This window comes from Chenopodium quinoa, unplaced genomic scaffold (assembly GCF_001683475.1).
Source record: "Chenopodium quinoa cultivar QQ74 unplaced genomic scaffold, ASM168347v1, whole genome shotgun sequence".
NCBI classification, from domain to species: domain Eukaryota; kingdom Viridiplantae; phylum Streptophyta; class Magnoliopsida; order Caryophyllales; family Amaranthaceae; genus Chenopodium; species Chenopodium quinoa.
Window position 1 is genome coordinate 757,841 of NW_018743050.1, and position 21,306 is coordinate 779,146.

General features: G+C 43.3%; 1 long non-coding RNA gene across 3 annotated transcripts; it reads right to left on the reverse strand.

The window, feature by feature from the left end:
* Positions 1–1,658: 1,658 nt before the first annotated feature.
* On the reverse strand, positions 1,659–6,161 carry LOC110730851. Of its 3 annotated transcripts, none has more exons than XR_002513158.1 (6): positions 5,797–6,161; positions 4,744–4,854; positions 3,633–3,719; positions 3,255–3,402; positions 2,948–3,055; positions 1,659–2,502 (listed from the first exon to the last, which is right to left on the reverse strand). It is a non-coding gene; the product is annotated as an uncharacterized LOC110730851 (long non-coding RNA). The 3 variants fall into 3 exon arrangements; XR_002513156.1 differs by having other exon boundaries at positions 1,659–1,934; positions 5,797–6,160; XR_002513157.1 differs by having other exon boundaries at positions 1,659–1,934; positions 3,633–3,704; positions 5,797–6,159.
* Positions 6,162–21,306: the final 15,145 nt, after the last annotated feature.

Consider the following 21,306-nt stretch of genomic DNA (forward strand, 5'->3'; position numbering starts at 1 on the left):
TGTGGCGATTCATCTGGAAATTCAAGCACCGCAACGTATGCGATTTTTTTTTGTGGCTGGCTTACCAAGATAAAACCATGACGAATGCTAATAGGATCTTGCGAAGGCTGACTAGTGACCCTCGTTGCTTCTTATGTGGTTGTATTGAGGAAAATATAGTACGTGCACATACTACGGGATTGCCCAGCTGCCAATATGGTGTGGAATAAAATCTGTGATAGAAGCAACATTCTGTGGGAAAATCAGTCACTGAAGGAATGGATTGAACATAATTTAAAGGCCCAAGACAATGATTGGCCTCTAGTCTTTGCCACTACTTGTTGGTGGTTGTGGAGATGGAGGAATGAGAGAAGCTTTAGCCGGGATGCCTCTATTCCTATTGACCAAGTAAGCATTATTGCTGCTCGAATTGGTGACATTCGAAGAGCTTACGAGGCTGAAATTTGGGAAGCTAATAGGAGTAAACGTCGAAGGACAAAACTGTTAATTAGATGGGATTTCCCAAGAGAAGGGTGGGTGCGATTGAATACAGATGGAGCGTCCAAAGGTAATCCGGGGCAAGCTGGGGCTGGTGGTGTTATTCGTGGAGCTGGGGGTGAGCTCTTCCAAATGTTTGCTTCACAATGTTTGATTTGTACTAGCACGAAGGCTGAGTTAATTGGGGTATTACGTGGGCTAGCTATAGCATGGAACAGTGGGCACAGACGAGTGCAATTAACTGTGGACTCGAGCACAGTGGCTCGAATGTTGGGAGATCCAATTCCTCCCAACTCCCCTTTTTATCATTTGATCCGAAAGTGCAAGACTTTAATTTCTGAGCGGGATTGGGAAGTCATAATACACCATTGCTATCGGGAGGCTAATCGAGTGGCTGATTGGCTTGCAAATTTTGGAGTGTCTTCTAATCAGAAATTGGTCATCTTTGAGGCGGTCCCGGAGGACCTTCGTGCCATTTTATTGGAGGACTTGGGTGGGGTCACGAGACCTAGGATGGTTCCTGAAGCATCTTAGTGCTAGTGACTATTTTATTTTGTAGCTTTGTTTGTTTTTCCTTTTTTCTTTTGGTTGTGTTTCTGTTGGTGTGTTTTGTTTTTCTTTTCTAGTTGCTAGCTTTGTATTTCCTTTTGGGGCTTGCCCCTCGTGTGCACCAAAAAAAAAAGTGTTATGAAGTAACTTGTATCATTGTGTGAATGTCACACAATTATTGATATTTTAGACAATACCATTAAATGCATAGGCAATATTTTCCAAACCTAGCACTAGTTGAAAATAGGCCATCCGTAAAGGGCAAAAACTTCCCATCCGTAACGGGCAGTGACCGTTACGTATGCGGCCGTTACGGATGGCCTTTCTTAATCGTAACGGGCACCGTCCGTTACGAATAACCTATTATTCGTAACGGGCAGCTGAAAAATCCGTTACGAATAATCTATTATTCGTAACGGACATTTATGTTGCCCGTTACGAATAACCCCGTTATTTGTAACGGGATTTTCAGGTGCCCGTTACGAATAACGGGGTTATTCGTAACGGACAGGCTCTGCCCGTTACGAATACTTTGAGATCTAATTAAAAAAAATCCAGCACATGCTGGACAGCTAGCTTGCAAAATAATATTTTTGAATACTTATATCAATTAGTATATATATATATATATATACACACTTAATAATTACCGAGTAATATACAATCAGCACGCAAAAGCTGCTTTAATTATTTCCTAATAACTAAAACAAAGGAAATCTCAATTGTAATAATAATTAAACAAGTTTACATAAGACTACCATTAGATTTAAATTATTTTCCTCTAAAATAGTGTGTTGAATAATTTACATCTTCCACCATTTTTCCGAGTAGCTGCAACTTTGATCTCAATTCCGAGGCTGCCTCCAAACACCATCTTCAAGTTACCTCCAATTAATCTTCAAGACAACCTGAAAAATAATCACATTCATCATTTAGCAGAATCATCAAAATAAACATATTTCCAACTTAGAAACATAAAATACATCAATTGTCATACAATTCGTAACCCAATTCATCTGTAACAAAAGTACTAAATATGCTAATCAACCCACGAATTATTATCCAACAATTAGTCTAACATTCCAAGCTTCCAACGAAACATAAGAAATTACTCCAATTCCATTTAATTCCTTTAATAATTCAACCAAAAGCAAGATATATAAGAAAAAGAGACATAATGATGTGTAATTGCTGCTATACTAAGCTGTCTGAGGTCTGCAAGTCATAACAGCTTATACTAGCCTGCATTAGGTGGCTTCCAAACAGTTACTAAATAGTGGCTACGGGCACTCTTCATGAGCACAAGCTGCTTCACTTCATCAAGAAATTTTGGAGCTTTTGCATATACTAAGTCTGGTTCTATCCTCCTTTTCTCAAACACCCAAGAGTTTCTTGTACCAAGCTACTTTTGAGGACATTCCCCTTTAGCTCCAGCCTAGCAGGTGGCAGGTGATAAACACCATACTATTTGTGCCTCTGGCGAAAAAGAGAATTAGAATGGTCTTAATCACCAAATATTCCGACAATATATAGAAAAAGGAATAAGATTGCAACTCCTTTGGACCCTGCTACTTAGTCAATTTCTGCACCTGTATTCTGGATGGCCTATGGGGAAATATTTAATCATATTAGTTTTAAAGCCACTGGAATTTTCCATAATTTTTAAGTCTGATGTAATTGAACTAAACTGGAGGATCTTTCTAAGGCTGAATTTGATGAGCCCTTAAAGAGCCCAAGCAGTACAAATTCCAAATGCTTAAAATTAGATCTCTGTCTGATGGATCAAATGAGATGAACTAATTTAGCATATGACAGACCTTTGAAACATGAGTTTTGGGTATTAAGAATTTCCTGATAACCTACATTCAGGACAAACTCTATGACAGGTGCACAGCAAGACTACAGAATTAAGGTTCAATACCTGCTTCGGCTACTTGCTCACGACTGGACCAAGGTCAGCATCAGGTGCTGTTCCTGGCTTCCCACATTCACTTCTAGTGTTTTGGCAGCCTCAGCCAACTTGCTTTCCCTAATAAAATTTTGATAAGTTAGATTATATGACAGATATTTTTCATAAAAAAAAATGACAGATATTTACTTTTTTCATGATAAAAAGAGCATCTTCAACTTCAATGGAGTACATCGATTTAATAAAACAAACTTAAACATAAAAACACTAAGCTGCTATACTTCGCAAAGCTACTTCCCAAAGGTTCAACCAGTCTAACCTTCATCGAACCAATGATGGCAGCGTTACACCACGCTTCAGCCCACCCATAATCATAAGCTCGGAGTTGGCATCAAAAGTGTCTAAGTCCAACATGTTATCTGCCGTGTACAATGCAACCAAGGAAGCTTCACTTCCAACTTCACCTCCTGGATCACATATAATAATAAAAATCAGGAAGAGGGGGGGGGGTAAGAGAGTAAAAAAATAATGCCAAACACCCATCATCATCAAAAGTAACAAAAAATAATGCAAAATAAAAGCTTCAAGAGGCAACACTCAACAAATCATCCCCTGCCTGGGTAAAAAAATGGTAAACCCGAAAACCTAACTCAAAGAGACATATAAATAAATGTAACTATAAGTTTTAAACACAGACCTGCTGAAAGCTCCTTACGTATACTTTCTATACTATCCAACGCTTCGGCTCTTGAGGGATCCAGAGACTGAGCTGCAAGAGCAAAATCTAGAGCATCTTTAAAGATCGAATTTGTAACAATAAAGTAAAACGAAACAGGAATTCCAAGGTCTCAGCATCTTTACAGATAGAGTCCCATGATTTAGTCCAGTATTTTTGGAAGTGAAATTCTCAAATACCTCCAAATCTGAAAGGTGTTAAACTTTGACCACAAATTCTTACTATTACACACTTTGGATATTCAAAATTTTGCATGGGATCTTGTTAGATTCGCCAAAGGGTTGCATTAGAGTCTATGCAAATAGTTAGTATCAATATTTTTCAGATTTGGAGGTAGTACATATTTAAACGATAACAAAGAAAAATCCTACTTGGAAGTGACAATCAGTGCCAAAAGATTCAATTTCAATCAATTCTTATCATCAAAATGTTTACCTTTTTTCAAGGTCCTTTATAGTTTGTCCTAGCATCCAATATGGATTTCCTGAACATTGGTATCTGAGAAATTGTCTAATCCATTACTATACACTGGTGGGAAATTTATACTATAAAGACATGTCTCTCATGAAAAGAACAAGACTAATAACTTTCAAGGTACCAGCCTTTTCCTGATTGTTGATTTCTTAAGAAAATCTTTGGCAGGAAACATCAAATTGATCATCCAGAAGAATATAATATCCCAAATCAGGCTTAACACAGAAATAAATTTTCAGCCACCAAAATTATATTAAGATCACTAGTTTAATTATCAAGATTAGAAAAGTCAAAGTACTTTTATATTTGGATTACGACAGTCATATTTCAATATAAGAAACAAATGCCTTATTTGTTGTTAAACACAACTATTTCATATTAGCTAGGCAGTTGTCCCAGGTTGAGGGTGTAAAAGAAATTCTCTCTTAATTATTTTTATTTAATAGAAAATGTGCAGTCATTAGTTGATATCTCTAGCTAAAAATGGGCTTAACTGAAATTATCAAATCACTAAGTGACAATCTTCTAATTACCAAATAAATGATCTAATGGATATACCAAATGCCAGAGGTATGTAGCACAAAAAATGGATCCTAACCTGAGATAGAGCTTCAGACATGCAGAAACGTGCTTTAAATGAAGATGAACTAATTTTCTGAGCTTGATTCAAATCCCTAACAGCCATGTGGGCGTCATTTTTCTACTTCCGCTGGAAAATGAGAAGTCGTCAGCAATAAGCATGGCCCGAATTAGAAACACAAATATCTCCAACATCAACCAAGAATTTGAGCTAAACTTAAAGAAACAAGGCAGCACGTGTACAGAGACAATCATGCCTAAGCTGGCGATCAATTTACAAACTCATCTTATCAAAATTTATTTGGTTTATTTATCATACCAAAGCTATAATATTCTGTAATTGAAATAGACTAATCCAATGGATAGCATATACACATTATTTAGATATTAATTATATTGTATGACCTTTATAACCAACTGTGTTAAGTAAATAAAATTTCTTTCAATCTTACATTACATATAAATAATATAAACCTGGGGCATTGTCTAGGCCACTAGTTTTGCATAAAAAAAGCAGAGCCAAGCACTTAGGGCACATACCCAAAGTATCATACCAGCGCAAAATAGAATAGAAATATATGGTCATCACTGATTATAGCCTTAGTTTCATAGAACTTCCATGAATCTTAGGTCTAGATAAGATATAGCATCTGGTTAAATATACAGTTGCAATATCGTACAACAGCAGAAATGCCTCAGAACCAAGTCAAGTATACTTTTATCAATGATTTTAAAATTAAATAAGTTCATTGTAATTATCAGCTCCATAGTCCCTTTTCAATGAGCATTTTTTTAAGAGAAAAAAAATCATCTTCTACCCAAAAACACTATGATTTAGTCAAAAACAGGCAGAATTAAGTACTCTATCCTGTAAATATCACACTTAGCTAAATAAATTCACATCCAATTTTCAAGCATAAATAAATTAACTAAAAAATCGCAAAAAATTCATGAAACAAATTACATTTCTCAAACATAGAAGCAATCCTATATCATCATGTATCAATCAAACATATAAAATACCAAATAAAATAGATCGAAAAACAAAAAATCCAGAGAAAACAGGAAATACCCTCGAACAGTACACTAGGAGATCTTAGAATGAGAAGGTTTGGTGTTCATCCTCTTACGAAGAAAACAAAGATACTTCATCTTCTGCCTAACAAGACCACCAGAAAGTGCAATCTCTTCGCAACAAACCACAACAACACGCTCCCAGAAATTGTTGCGCAAGTTCAAAACCCCCGTCAATAAACTCTATAAAGCAAATCAAAACCCCCAATTTAACCATTTTTTCTCTAAGATTGATGGAGGAGAGGAGAGAAGGACTAAGTTCGAAATGAGAGAAAGAGGTGAATGACGGGGAGGAGAGGAGAGAGAGAGGGAGTAAATGACGGATTGGCGGCTATTAGATGAAAGGTGAAACCCTAATAAAAAGCCAAGTAATGGACTCCTCTATACGTGTAATATAATATTTGTAACGGGCAAAATAGTGTTCGTTACGAATACTTATTTATTTGTAACGGGCACTAATTTATCCGTTACAAATACGTACGTATTCGTAACGGACACTATTTTGCCCGTTACAAATAAATAAGTATTCGTAACGGACACTATTTTGCCCGTTACGAATATCTTAATTGTAACGGGCAAAGCTTTGCCCGGTACAAATAGCCCGTTATGAATGAGATTTTTTCCACTAGTGTAGTAATCTATGTATGACTTGTGTATATCTAGTAGAGGTAGCATGCTTCTACTATAAATACACGGTGAAATGCATTTGCAAATTCACCCCTTTTTCTCATTTTCATCTGTAGTGCAATAATATTACAGATAGTAAAATACTTTTTTGCTCTCTCTCTCTCTATATATATATAAATTATAACACGTTATCAGCACCATCTTCAATCAGGTATACTTATACCGATTATCCAATTTTAGAAAGATTTCAATTTCTTTCACAAAATATATTTTGAGGAGTATGCTCTATAGTTGCCCATATGAGATCCTCTATACCAGAAACTCACAATATATTTCTCCACAAAATTACTTTACATAATTAACCATGTTGATAAAAATGAGGATATCAATACATACTATATTTATGATATTTAGTTTGGTAACTCTCATGCATGGTTATAGAAAGTAACATATAATTACTTTTGCATGTGGAAATAATTGTTGTATGCATGTTAATAGAGTAAATTTCATACAAATCATGTTCATACTTACATACTTATGCATAATTACTAAAATGGAAAAAAAATGATGCAGCCTTTATATTTATTTAATTTTAGATTACACACTTTTTATGTTTCTTTCAGTTTCGAACCCTTGACCTCATGAATAGATTAGGGTTCTCGGACCACTACGGTTTGCATCCTAGTGTGATACTTATTTCCTTTTATAAATATTAATAGTTTGATTACAATTATTTTACAAGTCTACTAGAACATTGTGTGATATTTTTACAGTTGTGTAAAACTACAATGGATAATTCACCCACCTATAAAAGCGGATTACACCCCCCTTATTTCACCTTACAAACCTTATCCCCTCCTTAAACTTTACCCAAATTATTTCATCTTCTTCTTCCTACATTCACTCCGGCCACAAACCATGTTCCCCTTTGACAACCGACAACCACCACACTCCTTTACCTTTGAAGAAGATTTAAGGAAATTAAAGCTATACTTAGTTTTAATTATGGCCCTAGTAGTTTTATTAATGGCAATGATGATTTTCATCATTTTACATAAGTAGCGCTCGGTTTTTCGACAAAGGGAATTAATGCATGTAATCTCCGTAGTACTTCAAGTTTTTTGTCTCCTAAGTAGATTATAAGTGCATTTTGTTATAATAAATGTTCCTTTTGTCTTATCATTAATTTATGTCATTAATATTATTATTATTATTATTATTATTATTATTATTATTATTATTATTATTATTATTATTATTATTATTATTGTTGTTGTTGTTGTTGTTGTTGTTGTTTCGGGGGTTTTTATCCCTTGGGAGAATTACAACCCTGAAGCTGGATTCAACTGAGGATGCCTGTACCTGCAAAGCAAACGGACCGCCGGATGGTCGGGGGTCCGCCTCCGAAGACTAAGTTAGTAAACGTTCGGTAATAAAACGTGCGGAAATAAAGTTATCTGCTCGGATTCCAAGCTCAGGTAAAGTGTGATAAGTGACGTATTGTCTCGTATTGCGTGTAAAATTCTCTCTCCCCGACATAAATGCCAGAATATCCCTATTTATAGGGTCCTTTTCAAAAGTGTGCCCCTCCTAGGATCTGGTGACCTAGGAATTAGGTCACGCCGTTTTGCGGCGCCTCGGGATTTGGGCCTTAGAAGGCCGCCATCCTAGGGCCAATGCCTGAGTGACACGTGTCACTGTGCCCAAAAGGATTCTGAAGCACCTTTTGAGTGACACGTGTCGCCACCTGAATGGTCCCTGCTGGACCTTCAGTCCATGTAGGACGGAGAAGAGTCATCATTCCATAGGTCCAAATGGCACCTATATGGAGGACACGTGGCGCTTTCTGATTGGGCCACCTGGCCGGGTATAAAATACCCAAATCATTTGCCCCTCACAGGGGTCACGTGCATTGCACGTGACTCCTGTGACAGGTGTCAGTATCTGAGTGGTCAGATTCAAAAATTACTGGAGGGAAAAATTAGGGTTTTACCCCCTATAAATAGTGAAGTTTGACCCCCCCCCCCCCCTTGGATTCACACCTTTGCAAATCTTTGGAGAATCTTGGACTTTTTGACTTAAAGAATCTCAAAATTCCCTAAGCGTTTTTCAAGCATCCGACACTCGGCCAACAGTCCGACCGTTCCTTAGTCAACTAGGCGTCTTTCTCCCTTCTTCTAAAGGTAACGCTTGTATTTTCTTTTTACTCTTCATTTTTTGTTTGTTTTCGAAAAAATGGCTCCCCAATTGCATGCGGCACGGCGTAGGATAGTGATCAACCGGTCACCGGGGACGGCTGAATCTAGAACTAGCAGTGCCGAATGCTTGGCCAAAGACCCTGCTTTGCGAACTTATCCGAATCCGACCGTTTCCGTGTCTGTGAAGGACACTATGGCCAGAACCAAAAGAACAGCAAGGCAGTGTAGCTCCGATGGAGTTTTCTACCATTCGGATGGGTCGACTGTTTATTCAGACGGCTGAATAAGAGTGCCTCGAAGTGAGCTGTCGGAACACCCTGACAGCCCTTCCTATCTTCCTCCTACCCCCACCGATTACCATTCGCCCACATCTAGTGGAACTCCCAGTGATGGAATCCTGGGGGAGGCGGATGAAGAATATCAACCCGGGCCTTCTGGACAGGCGCCGGAAGAGAGTCTAGGGGAGGACCCCGCTGGCACCAATCGGCGGTCCCCTAGCTCTGATGAGAGCTCTGATGACGAGTCGGCCTCGTCATCTTCTTCAAAGAATGCTTCCATAACTTCAGAGGAGGCTAGATCAAAAATAGATTCTGCCAGAGGGTCCCTGGAAATGGATAGGGGGGAAAGCTGGGCCGAGCCGAGCGCTTCCAAGCGCTTGGAGAGAGCCCCTACTATCAGCATGTTCCGCCAGGCAGGCGGAGCGCCATGGCATCCGGCCTTGCCAATTTTAGGCGCAAGGTCGTCCTAGGCTATGGCTACACTTTGTCGGCCCCTAACGAGGGCGACACCATAACCTGGTCGAGCCTGGCCAGCTATCAGGACAAAGCATTCGGCTGCTATGAAGCGGCCTTCCAGGCTGGCCTCCGCTTCCCTCTCCATCAGGCCGTGGAGAGGATCTTGGACGGATACCAACTGGGTATCTGGCAACATGTACCCAACTCCTAGATCAATATTCTTGGGTACGTTGCCACCTGTGAGATGCTGCAGGTGGAGGCGAGCTTTGAAGCGTTCGCCCACATGCACTATCTGAGCAGGGCGCCTGCTAGAGGCGGTGAGGGCTGGTACACCTTGACCACTTGCAAGGGGTACATGATGGTTGTTGGCAAAGAGAACAAGTGGAAAGACTGGAGGACTAATTTTTACATAGTCAAGTCTGCCGACAGCCGCCTGAACCAAAAGTATAACAGGTGGAATAAGGATCCACCTCTCCTAGCAGGCAGGAGCGCATTGCCGCCCATTCCCAGGCGGGCAAAGGAGGAGATCATGGACGCGGGGTTGTTTACCGTGTCCGTGTGGACGAATGATGATGGGGACAAGGAGGTCACCCCTCAATGCTATCTCCCTTTGTACAAGTGGTTTGAAGAAGGAACATTCTTAGCCGCCTGTGGGCTAAGTTCTGAAATGCCGAGAGGTAGTCGGCCGTCTGTTTTATATGCAATTTACTTTTGCTTTTCAGTACCTGTTTAATGGTGCTAACACTTGTTCATTTTTGCAGACAAAGCAATGGAGAAGCTCTCGGCCACAAGGAAGCCGGCTGTATCTGCTGCTCGATACAGGTCGAATGTCCTAAACAGGGCAGAAGCAACCACTCACACCAAAGTGGATGAGCAGAGAACTGGCGGCACCTCCAAGGTAGGAAATTGTTATACTTTCATTTCTGACCAATATTAAATTTGCCCGAATGTTTTATTACTGGCGTTTATCTTGTGTTGATGTAGGGTGCGCCTTCCAAATCTCCTTCAAAACCATCCGACCCTAAGGTCCAAAAGACAAGGGCGGGTGATGTGAGCGCATCCGGCAAGGGCGGCCGGAAGCACATTGCTCATAAGCCCAAGAAGGGCCCAGACGCCTCTTCTCTCGAAGCTGAAAAGGAGATCAGCAAACTGGATGCCCAGAGGGCATCGAAGGGTGGCTTCAAGCAACCCACCGCTGCTGTCGGCTCAGCAGGAGAGAAGAGGAGTCTGGGGACAGAGGAGGAACCGAAGGACGACGGTAAAAACCATTCGTCTTTATTGTTCTTCCATTTAGATATACTTGTGTTATTTTTCTAACTTTCTTTCCTTCTCAGTTCCTGTGCAGAGGCCGACTGTAATCCAGATGGCCAAGTCCATGCTGAGAGCGGTTGATCCTGACGACAAGGCGTCTGCCAGAGGAGTCGGCACCCTGGACTTGGATGGCATCCTAGGGAACCTCTGCGAGGTATGAATCTTAACTTAAGCAATTCTCTCTTTTTTTTTTTTTTTTTTTTTTAGCTCAAGTCTTTATCCGCCTGGTTTTAACCATTCGGCTATTTTTGCAGGCCATGCTGCGCGTCCAAGGGCTCAGGCAACCCCTCAAGGAGAAATCCAAAGAGGTAACAGCCGCTAAAGCTCGGGCCGAGTCCGCCTTGGATCGAGCTCAATTTGATATTGCTCAGAATGAGTATCTGACGCTTGATATGATGTATTCGCAGGTGGAAGCCAATATGCAGGTGAAGAAGGACCTGGACTCGGCCCGCCTGCGCATCACTTCCCTTAAGAAAGAGATTACAACTCTTAAGGAGAAGCTCGAGCCTCTTCAAGATCACTACAAGAAAACAGACAAATAGCGACGAAATCGTTCCGACGAACATAAAATTCCGTCGCAAAAGTCGAAATTTACGACGGATTTTTATTCCGTCGGATATTTCCGACGAATTCTAAAAGTTCGTCGGAAATCCGTCGGAAATTTTGACTTTTGCGACGGAATTTTCCTTCGTACAGTACTATTTCCGACGGATTTTAATTCCGTCGAAAATTTACTGCGGAAATTCCGTCGGAAATTAATTTAAAAAAAAAACCTTTAAAAAACCCCTTTAGAGGAAACCTAAAATATCACGGTTCCACTCTCTTTCCTCCTATCCTTTTCTCCTCCTTCTCTCTCCTTCCTCCTTCTCCCTGATGCGCCGCTCTCCTCTTCTTCTCTCTCCTTCCTCTTCTCTGCTTCCTATCTCCTCTTATCCTCTCTCTGCTTCCTCTCCTTCTCGTTTTCCTTTCTCCTCTTCTTCTCTCTCCTTTCTGTTCTCTTTTTCTCCATTGTCGGCCTCTCCTCTTCTCTTACTTTCTTTTGTTCTTGGTAGGTGGTGTTCATGATGCCGAAGAGTTTGGTTTGGTGGTGTTCAAGACGCCGGTGAGTTTGGTTGGTGGTGTTCAAGTCGATTTCTCGCCAATTTTTAGAAGTAAATGGTTTTTCATGTCAAATTCGACCCTGAAAACTTTAGATCTAGAGTTTTCAGGTTCGAATTTGACCTTTAAAACCCAAATTCGAGCCAATTTTGGGGTTTTTTGGGTGAAATTCAAGGTATGTACCTTTTTTCTTACTTATTTTTGTTTTTTGAGATTTTTTTTTTAATTTTATAGTGAATTGTGGTTGAATTGCGGTGGTGGTGGTGGACTTGTTGGTGGCGGTGGTGTAGATCTAGGTCAGGGTTTGGGTTAGGGTTTGGGTGTTTTAGGTGCTTGGATCTGGGTATGGGTTTGGTGGGGTTTTGGTTATTGTTCGGAATTCCGTGTGGGTGGGTGCAGTGTGTCTGGTCGGTTTTTGGTGTGGGTGCAGTGTCTGGTCGGTTTTAGGTGGGTGGGTGGGTGAGGGTTGGTTTTAAGTGTTGGGTGGATCTAGATTAGTTTTAGTGTAGGTGGTCGGTGGTGGTTCGCTTAGGGTGGTAGGTGGTGGTTGTGGGGAATATTTGAGGAGTTTTTGTATTTAATTTGTTGCGGTGGAGGTGGCGGTTTAGCGTTGGGGGCTATTGGTGGTGGGGGGTGGTGCGGGCTTTTTTTTTGTTTTTTAAAAAGGATTTTCCGACGAAATTTCCGTCGGGAATTTTCGACGGAAATATTTTCCGTCGGAAATTTCCGACGGACTTTTCCATACCTTGAAAACCTCTTCCGATGCTTAAATCCGACGAAATTTCCGTCGTAAACACTTTTCCGACAAATACTATTCCGACGACATGTTACGACGGAATTCCGTCGGAAACACGATTTCCGACGGAAAATAGGGTGTTCCGACGGAATTTTTCCGTCGTAATTAAGCTGTTTTTTTGTAGTGGATGCCAAAGAAGAGGCCGAGAGAGCCAAGCAGAAGGTGGGCCGCCTGGAGCAGCGCCTCAGCAACCAGGAGCACCAGCTGAAGTCCAAGTTTGAGTCCGTGGCTGAGCAAGAGATAGAGGCTCTTGTTAAGCAAATGATGAGCGACTATGATGCCATCATGCGGGACACTTGGGCGGCTGTGCAGCCGGACTCAGACTATCAGACTTGGAAATCCAAGTTTGATGAAGCCAGCAAAGCATTCGGCGCTCGCCTGATTGAGGAGGCTGAGAATGCTGCGGCCGAGGAAAGTTTTGGGTCCGACTCTTCTGGGGAGTCGTCCTCTGGTGGCGAGGAGGACGATCAGGCGGAGGAGCAAGAGAAAAATGATGAAGAGCAGCCGAGGGACAACAGGCCGGCTGCCAATGAAGAGGCTTTCCCCTGATCACTTAAGCTTATTATGTTTTCTGTTTCTGCGGCCGAATGGCCAAGTACTTTGTTTTTCTGGCCTGCGTGCCGAGTATTTGTATTTTTACCGACCGAGGGGTCGGGTAATTTGACAATCTTTCTGGCTTTGCCAGATAACAATCTTAACCAATCATCTGGTGACGATTGGTATTTTTAATTTGAATCATTCGGCCATTTGGCTGAAGTTATTCATATTGTTGTCCCTTATGTTTTTGAATTTTTATTTTTCATTGCATGTTTTTGGCTAAGTATTATAACCTGTATACCATGCGAATGTCCTTGCCTCTGGACGGATGTCGAGTGGTTTCGGTTTATTGGATTGATTGACTTAGAAATTGTTGATACTTAGAAGAGTATTTAGGGTTTCTAAGTCAACCAATCACTATGGTGATTGCCCCAAACCACGCGGCAGACGTCCATCCAGAATTAGCAAACATAAGTGTTCATTCGGCCATTGGCTCGAACTAAACTCAAATTTCCAACTTAGCTAATTTGCTAAGGGGAAATCTCCGCCTGTTCTGCCCCATAAGCAAAAACAGGCGCCTCCGGCCATGGGCCTCTTTGAGATTAAATGCTAAGTTTGTAACTTAACCAATTTTCTTTAAAAATAATTGTCCGCTTGTCTTGCCCCATAGGCAAGGATCAGGCGTCATCCGGCCAATAGCCTCAATAAGTCTAAGTAGTTAACTTAACTCGTATATTAATCAAATATTCCGCCTGTTTTGCCCCTGAGCAATAACAGGCGCATCCGGCTTCATGCCTCGCTTAGCCTCTACTTATGAAACAGTGACCAAACAGATAGAAAATTCGGGTCTTTTATATTTCACTTTCGATTAAAACAAACGACTGGGAATGTTGCCTTAGCATTCGGTAGGGCCGCTTGATATATTCGTAGAGCAATGTGCCACCCAAATGGGAGATGCTTCTCCTCGACGAATTCGACTGAATGGACGTCGCCGGTTATCTGACTCATGTTGGAGCAGACGGTCATACTCATGTTGGAGCAGATTGTGACCATTCGGTCTCTTTTTGTTTATTAACATCCGACCATGGGCCTCATCATGATTTTATCTAGCCTTAGGCCTCTTAAATGATTAAGTCAAGTGTTGGTATAAACTTAATGAATTTTGTAGGAACGACTGTTCTAAAACAATTGGCTCCTTTAGAAGGATTGGAGCGTCTGCTGGTGGGACAGACGCTCTACAAACGTATTGGCCGTCTGCATTCAGGCGACACTAAAAAACTTAAATAAAAAGATAAGTTGGGAAATTAAGGCATATTCTCATTAACAAAACTTGAGATTACAAAATTGAGGTCTTTACATTCGTACTTAGAAGTAGTACTTTTTCAAGTTGTCTACATTCCAAGTTCTGGGCAGCTGCCTGCCGTCTGGGTCTTCCAGGCGGTAGGTGCCGTCTCTTACTTCCTCATAGATTCGGTAGGGGCCTTCCCAATTTGGGGTTAGCTTTCCCCGTTCATTCGCCCTACCGACTGCCTCCATTTTCCGTAGCACAAAGTCCCGCACTTTGAGAGGACGCTTGTGTACTCTTTTATTGTAAGCCCGAGTCATTCTCAGACGGTATATCTCATGGCGCAAGGCAGCATTGCCCCTACGCTCTGGTAGTGAGTCCAATGCTAGGCGCATGGCCTCCCAGTTCGCCTCTTCATCATACAACATGATTCGAAGAGTCGGCTCATAGTGCTCAATGGGCAGAACAACTTCTGCTCCATACACCATAAGGAATGGGGTTTCTCCAGTTGCCCCTTTAGCAGTCGTTCTGATGGACCAGAGGACGTGTGGTAATTCATCCGCCCAAAGGCCACCAGCCCGCTCAATTTTCTTTTTAATCTTGTCTGAGATTAACTTGTTAAAGGCTTCGACCTGGTCGTTTGCTTGCGGCCGGCCGACTGATGCAAAGAAACTTGAGTGAAGAAGCCAGGCAGGCAATGAAATTGAAGTGTGCTTTCTGTGAGTGAAGATGGATTTGTTCACGGAATCAAGCGCATCTTCATTTGCTTTCTTCCCATCCCTCCTTTAATTCTCTATTCATTCGGTCAATAAGATAAGGCATTAAGAGGAACTTCGGGAAATAGAAGAGATTAGACTCCCGAGAGAAGGGGAGTAACCTAACCACTTATTTTGAATCGAAACCTTAAATAGCTATCTCCGCTAGTGTAAGGTTCACCAAGAACTCTAATCTTATAATCCCCTGGTCTCCCAGCCAAGTCTTGAGTTGAGGCGTCTCAAATTGAGGACCATTGTAAAAAACCATAGACATGGGCACCCCGAAACGAGTGATTATATTCCTCCAGATAAAGGAAATGACGTCTTTAGTCTTGATGTTTTTGACTGCCTCCCCCTCTACCCACTTGGTAAAGTAATCCACAGCAACCAATATATAGCGCTTGCCGCCTGGTGCAGTCGTATATGGCCCAAGAATGTCCATGCCCCATTTGGCAAAGGGTATTGGGTTGTGGATGGCCGTCAGGTCTGTAGCCGGACGATGGATGAGCTTGCCAAACTTTTGGCACTTGTCACATTTTTTCACCATTTCCATGGCATCCGACTCCAGGGTTGGCCAGAAGTAAAGCCGCCTGGCCTTGGCCGCGAGGGATCTGCCGCCTATATGGGAGGCGCAGAATCCCAAATGCAACTCTTCGAGGACTTCCTTACCCTTTTCAGGGGTAACACACTTCAACAGGGGTTTCAAAAAGCCAGCCCTGAAGAGTTCTCCTTGTCGCAACTCGAAGTTAGCTGCTCGCTTTTTCAGAACAGCCGCCTCCTGTGGTGAGTCAGGGAACGTGCCGTCTGCAAGATAGGCCCGGATGTTGTCCATCCAGGTTGAGCTTCGGTCAAGAATTCCAATGGGGTCTTCCTCATATATACTTCTTTTTTCCATGACCTCCCAGAAAACTGACCGAGGCGTTTCACAGGAGGCGGATGATGCCAGCTTGGACAGAGCATCTGCCTGATTGTTTGATGACCTGGGCACTTGGGTTAGATGAAATTATTCAAGTGACCGAACTTCACTCTTGACCGCCTGCAACTCTTTTATCATGGCCGGATGAGTGGCCTCATACGTTCCATTAACCTGGAGTACGACCAGTTGAGAATCAGAGCAGGCGGATATCTTCTTTGCCCCTGCCGCCTTGCAGTATCGGATGCCGGCCAGCAGGGCCTCATACTCGGCCTCATTGTTAGAGACCTGACTGATTGATAATCCCTGCACCACAACTGTTCACAATGGAGCTCCCATCCACATACACTTTCCAAACCTGGTCTGTATTGTCCAGAACAACCAGCCTTGTCATTTCGACAATAAAGTCAGCGAATGCTTGTCCCTTTATTGCCTTCCTTGGTTCGTAAGTGATTTCTAGTCCTTGCATTTCAATCACCCATTTGAGCATTCGTCCAGAAGACTCCAAGGCTAAGCGAGGTGCATTTCTAGTCATTGTTAGAGATCAGCAAGGTGATCCGCCTGTTGTTTGGATTTGACTATCATGTCATCGATGTACGCCACTACATTCCTTCCGATTTGATTAATGAAGACCGTATTAATCATTCGTTGGAAGGTAGCAGGCGCATTCTTCAAACCAAACGGCATCCCCGTATAACAGAACAACCCCTGATCTTTTCTTCAAACCAAACGAATGCCATCTTTTCTTGATCTTTTTTCCACAGGGGGATCTGATGGAAACCTGAATAGGCGTCCATGAAACTCATCAGGGCATGTCCGGCTGTTGAGTCGACCAAACTGTCGATCTTAAGCAATGGATAGCTATCCTTTGGACATGCCTTGTTGAGGTCCGTGTAGTCAACACACATCCGCCAAGTTCCATTCGGCTTTTTTACTAACACAACGTTAGCTACCCACTCAGGGAAATTACACGGCCGAATGAACTTGGCATCTAACAGCTTTTTTACTTCGGCAGCTGCCGCCTGACTTCTTTCTTCGCCGTGGTTTCTTTTCTTTTGCCGGATGGGCTTCTTTTTAGGATCCAGGGGGAGTTTGTGGACAGCGAGATCCGGGTTGATGCCTGGCATCTCTTCCACTTTAAAGGCAAAGATGTCTTTGAATTCCCTCAGCAGCTGGTGAAGGCTTTTACCCAGCTTTGCAAAAGCAATCGTCCCCACCTTAACAGTCCGCTCTAGACGGCTGTCGTCCAGAGGGATATCAATGTGTTCACCAGCAGGCTGGGGACGAAGATCATCCGACCGTTCCCCGGTAAGTGATTGCTATTGCTTTTCTTTTTTTACCACCACCAGCTGATCAGTCTTTCTTTTCTTTCCGGCTGGTGGGGCCGACTGATCTTCCTCGACATCGTCGAGGTTGATTGTTTGCTTGCCCCGACCGGATGCTACGGCCGCGGGCTTGACGTCCGAGAGGTAACACTCTCGAGCCGTCTTTTGGTCCCCATTAAGGGAACCGACTGTTCCATCATCCTTCTCATACTTGAGTAGCATGAGAGCAGGGATGATGACAGCCTTACACTCATTAAGAGTGGGACGGCCAAAGATGAGGTTGTAAGCCGTGAGCTCCTCAACCACTAGGAAACGGATGGTCATGTGCCGACCGTCTCCCCTGCTTCCCAGGCGAACAAGTAGGTCAATTCGTCCGACTGAGTGCACAAGTCCTCCCCCAAACCCAACTAGGGTGTGGGTGACCTCCATCATGCTATCCGATTTTTACTTGACATTGGATAAGCATTTGAGGCTGATGAGGTCAGAGGAGCTTCCTGTGTCAATCAGAATTCGGCCCACCAGCTGGTTGGCGACCTTGCACTCAATGACAACAGGGTCATCATGCGGCCGACGGACTTTGCCTCTGTCCTTCTCGGTGATGACAACTTTAGGGAAGGTGGATGCGCTTGATGCATCCCCCTCCTCAACAGAATTGACCATCTTTCTCAGATGGTCCTTGTTACCCCGAATGGTCGGGCCACCACCGGCAAATCCGCCTGCTATGGTGTACACCGGCTCTTCATCAGTTTCGGCACTCACAGCAGGCTGGGGAGTCATTTTCTTGGACTGCCCCGGATTTGCTTTTGAAGTCACTTTGGACTTCACATAGGACTTCAGCTTTCCTTTGTCGGCCAGACGGTCGAGCTCCCGCTTGAGACTAAAGCAGTCGTTCGTGTCATGGCCAACATCCTCATGGAAATGGCAATGCTTGTTCTTGTTCTGATTTTCAGCGGAACCTTTCATAAGAGTCGGCTTTTCAAGAGTTAGCCGATCCTTAATTTCCAAGAGGATGGAGCAACAGTCCTTGTGGAATTCGTACCTTGGGACGTACGGTTTCCACTCCCTTTTCTTCTTCTGGGTCGGTTGATCAGAGTTATCAATGACCCAGACTTGCTTTTTCTTTTTGCTCTCTTCTGGCTTAGGAGCCGGCTGAGCATGCCGACTCTCTTTCCGCCGGTCGGACTTCTTATGGTCCGACTGCTTATTGGAGGAGCAGAGTTCGGTCGCCTGTATATAGGCTTCCGCCTCTCGCAAGGCTCCTTGCAGAGTAAAGATTTGTTTGCGGACGAGTTCGTACTTAAAAGTAGACCCGTCCTTCAGACCCTTAAAGAAGTCTGTGAAGGCGACCTCATCAGACAGCCCATGAATCTGGATTCAGACCAGATTGAACCGCCTTACGTAAGAACGCAAACCTTCTCTATCTCCCTGCTGTACATTGCCCAAGTTAAGACTTGTCTTTTTGGCAGGGATGTTTATAGAGAAGTTTGATGCAAACAAGAACGCAAGCGTCTTGAAGTTATTTATGCATCCAGCCGGCAGGTTGCCAAACCACTGCTGGGCTATGCCCTTCAGGGTGGCTGGAAAGCAACGACACCATGCGGCATCATCCAACCCCTGTAAATACATGAGGTGGGTGTATGCTAGCAGGTGGTCTTCTGGGTTGGAGGTCCCGTCATAGGCTGCAACCAGAACGTTTTTAACTTTAGCCGGTTGTACAGCTTCAGTTATTTCCCTGGAGAAAGCAGAGGGTTGATCTCCAAGGTGTTGCAGCCTAAGCTGCCAGTCCATCGGCTGATAGCCGTATGCCGCTTGTCCTCCATAGAGGGTAGGTTGCATGTAAGGTACAACTGGCGCCTGGTACAATGGTTGTGCCATGTACTGGGCGGACTGAATCACATGCGGTCCAGACTGAACCCTTTGGCCGCTTGCTGGGGTCTCATGTACAGACTGTGAACACCGCACAGAGGTATTCCGAAAGCTATCATGATAAGTCGACGTTGAAGCCGACTCTGATTGCTGGGTTCTCCTCTCCTCAATGTATTGTCGAGCGTCAGAGAACGTTTTCTTGTTACCATCCGGCTGTATGTGTCGGATGGGTTTTCTTGCGCCCGTTCTTGGGAAAGGAGCCGATTAAGGTCAAATTAGGGCCTGGCCTTCTCCTTAGGAGCAGGATGAGGAGTCGGCTAACGGTCCCTGACCGACTTCTGTTTGTCAGCTTGGGCTGGCTTCTTGGCCGACTGCTCCTTTCTAGGAGTAGGCGACTTCTTTGAGGCGAGCTGCTTGATTTCACCCCTGAGGCTGCTTAGGAGTGACATTAGCTCATCCCGAGTGACGGGAGTTGATCCTGCCGCCTGGGAAGGATCAACCGGCCGCCCCGAGGGCTTCTTTGGCTGACCAGCAGTTTTGCTTGGCCCTGCCTGGTTATGGTGGCGCTCCCGCCTCTCCTTACTGCGGATGCGCTTAGAGATGAGGGATCCATTTGGATCCACATAGGTTTCGACGTCAGCGTCGTCCCTTGAGTCATGGTCCGTTTGGACCGGTATATCATCTGGAGGCCGAATGGCCTCTGGATTTGGTACAGGTTCTTGTGAAGCCATTTCAGAGGTACTCTCCCCACAGACGGCGCCAAATGTTTCGGGGGTTTTTGTCCCTTGGGAGAGTTACAACCCTGAAGCTGGATTCAATTGAGGATGCCTGTACCTCCAAAGCAAACGGACCGCCGGATGGTCGGGGGTCCGCCTCCGAAGATTAAGTTAGTAAACGTTCGGTAATAAAACGTGCGGAAATAAAGTTATCTGCTCGGATTCCAAGCTCAGGTAAAGTGTGATAAGTGATGTATTGTCTCGTATTGCGTGTAAAATTCTCTTTCCCCGACATAAATGCCAGAATATCCCTATTAATAGGGTCCTTTTCAAAAGTGTGCCCCTCCTAGGATCTGGTGACCTAGGAATTAGGTCACGCCGTTTTGCGGCGCCTCGGGATTTGGACCTTAGAAAGCCGCCATCCCAGGGCCAATGCCTGAGTGACACGTGTCACTGTGCCCAAAAGGATTCTGAAGCACCTTTTTGAGTGACACGTGTCGCCACCTGAATGGTCCTTGCTGGACCTTCAGTCCACGTAGGACAGAGAAGAGTCCACCCTCCACGTGTCATCATTCCATAGGTCCAAATGGCACCTATATGGAGGACACGTGGCGCTTTCTGATTGGGCCACCTGGCCGGGTATAAAATACCCAAATCAATTATTATTATTATTATTATTATTATTATTATTATTATTATTATTATTATTGTTACTTTAGAAGAATACTACAAGAGGGGGGTGAATTGTAGTTTGAGAAAATTGAGCTAACTTTTTGCGGAATTAAAATATCTAAGCTACAAGAACTCAAAGTAAACTAAGAGAGATTTTACGTGGAAAACCTCTTGGCCCTAATAAGAGGAAAACCACGACCACTTGAGATTTTAGGAAAGATCCTTGAAATTCCCAGCAGCAAGTCCCTCTACTTGCCACTCTTCTCTTCTCTTCTCTATTCTCTTCTCTCTCTTTCTCTTACTGAATTCTCTTAGAGTTCACACAAACTCCCAATTCCCAAAATACAACTCAATTATAAAACTCTAGTGAAAGTAATTAAGAAAAACACTTAAGTGGAATGCGACTCTTGTCTCTTTTGAAAGCTAGAAAGAAAGATAAAAGTGTTTGAGCAAGGTGAAGTTATCCAGAAAACAACTTCGATATTTATAAGAGAATATTGCTTGGAGAAAACGCCATACCTCCCACTACTTAACTCACCACTGCTGCATATCAACGCCACTACTATCCACCACTTCCAAATATCTCAAATCATGTCCTAAAAATTAGGACATATTGAGCCTTAAGGGAGCAGTATATTCGTAAGTGATGAAGGCTGAATCAACAGTCAGTTACGC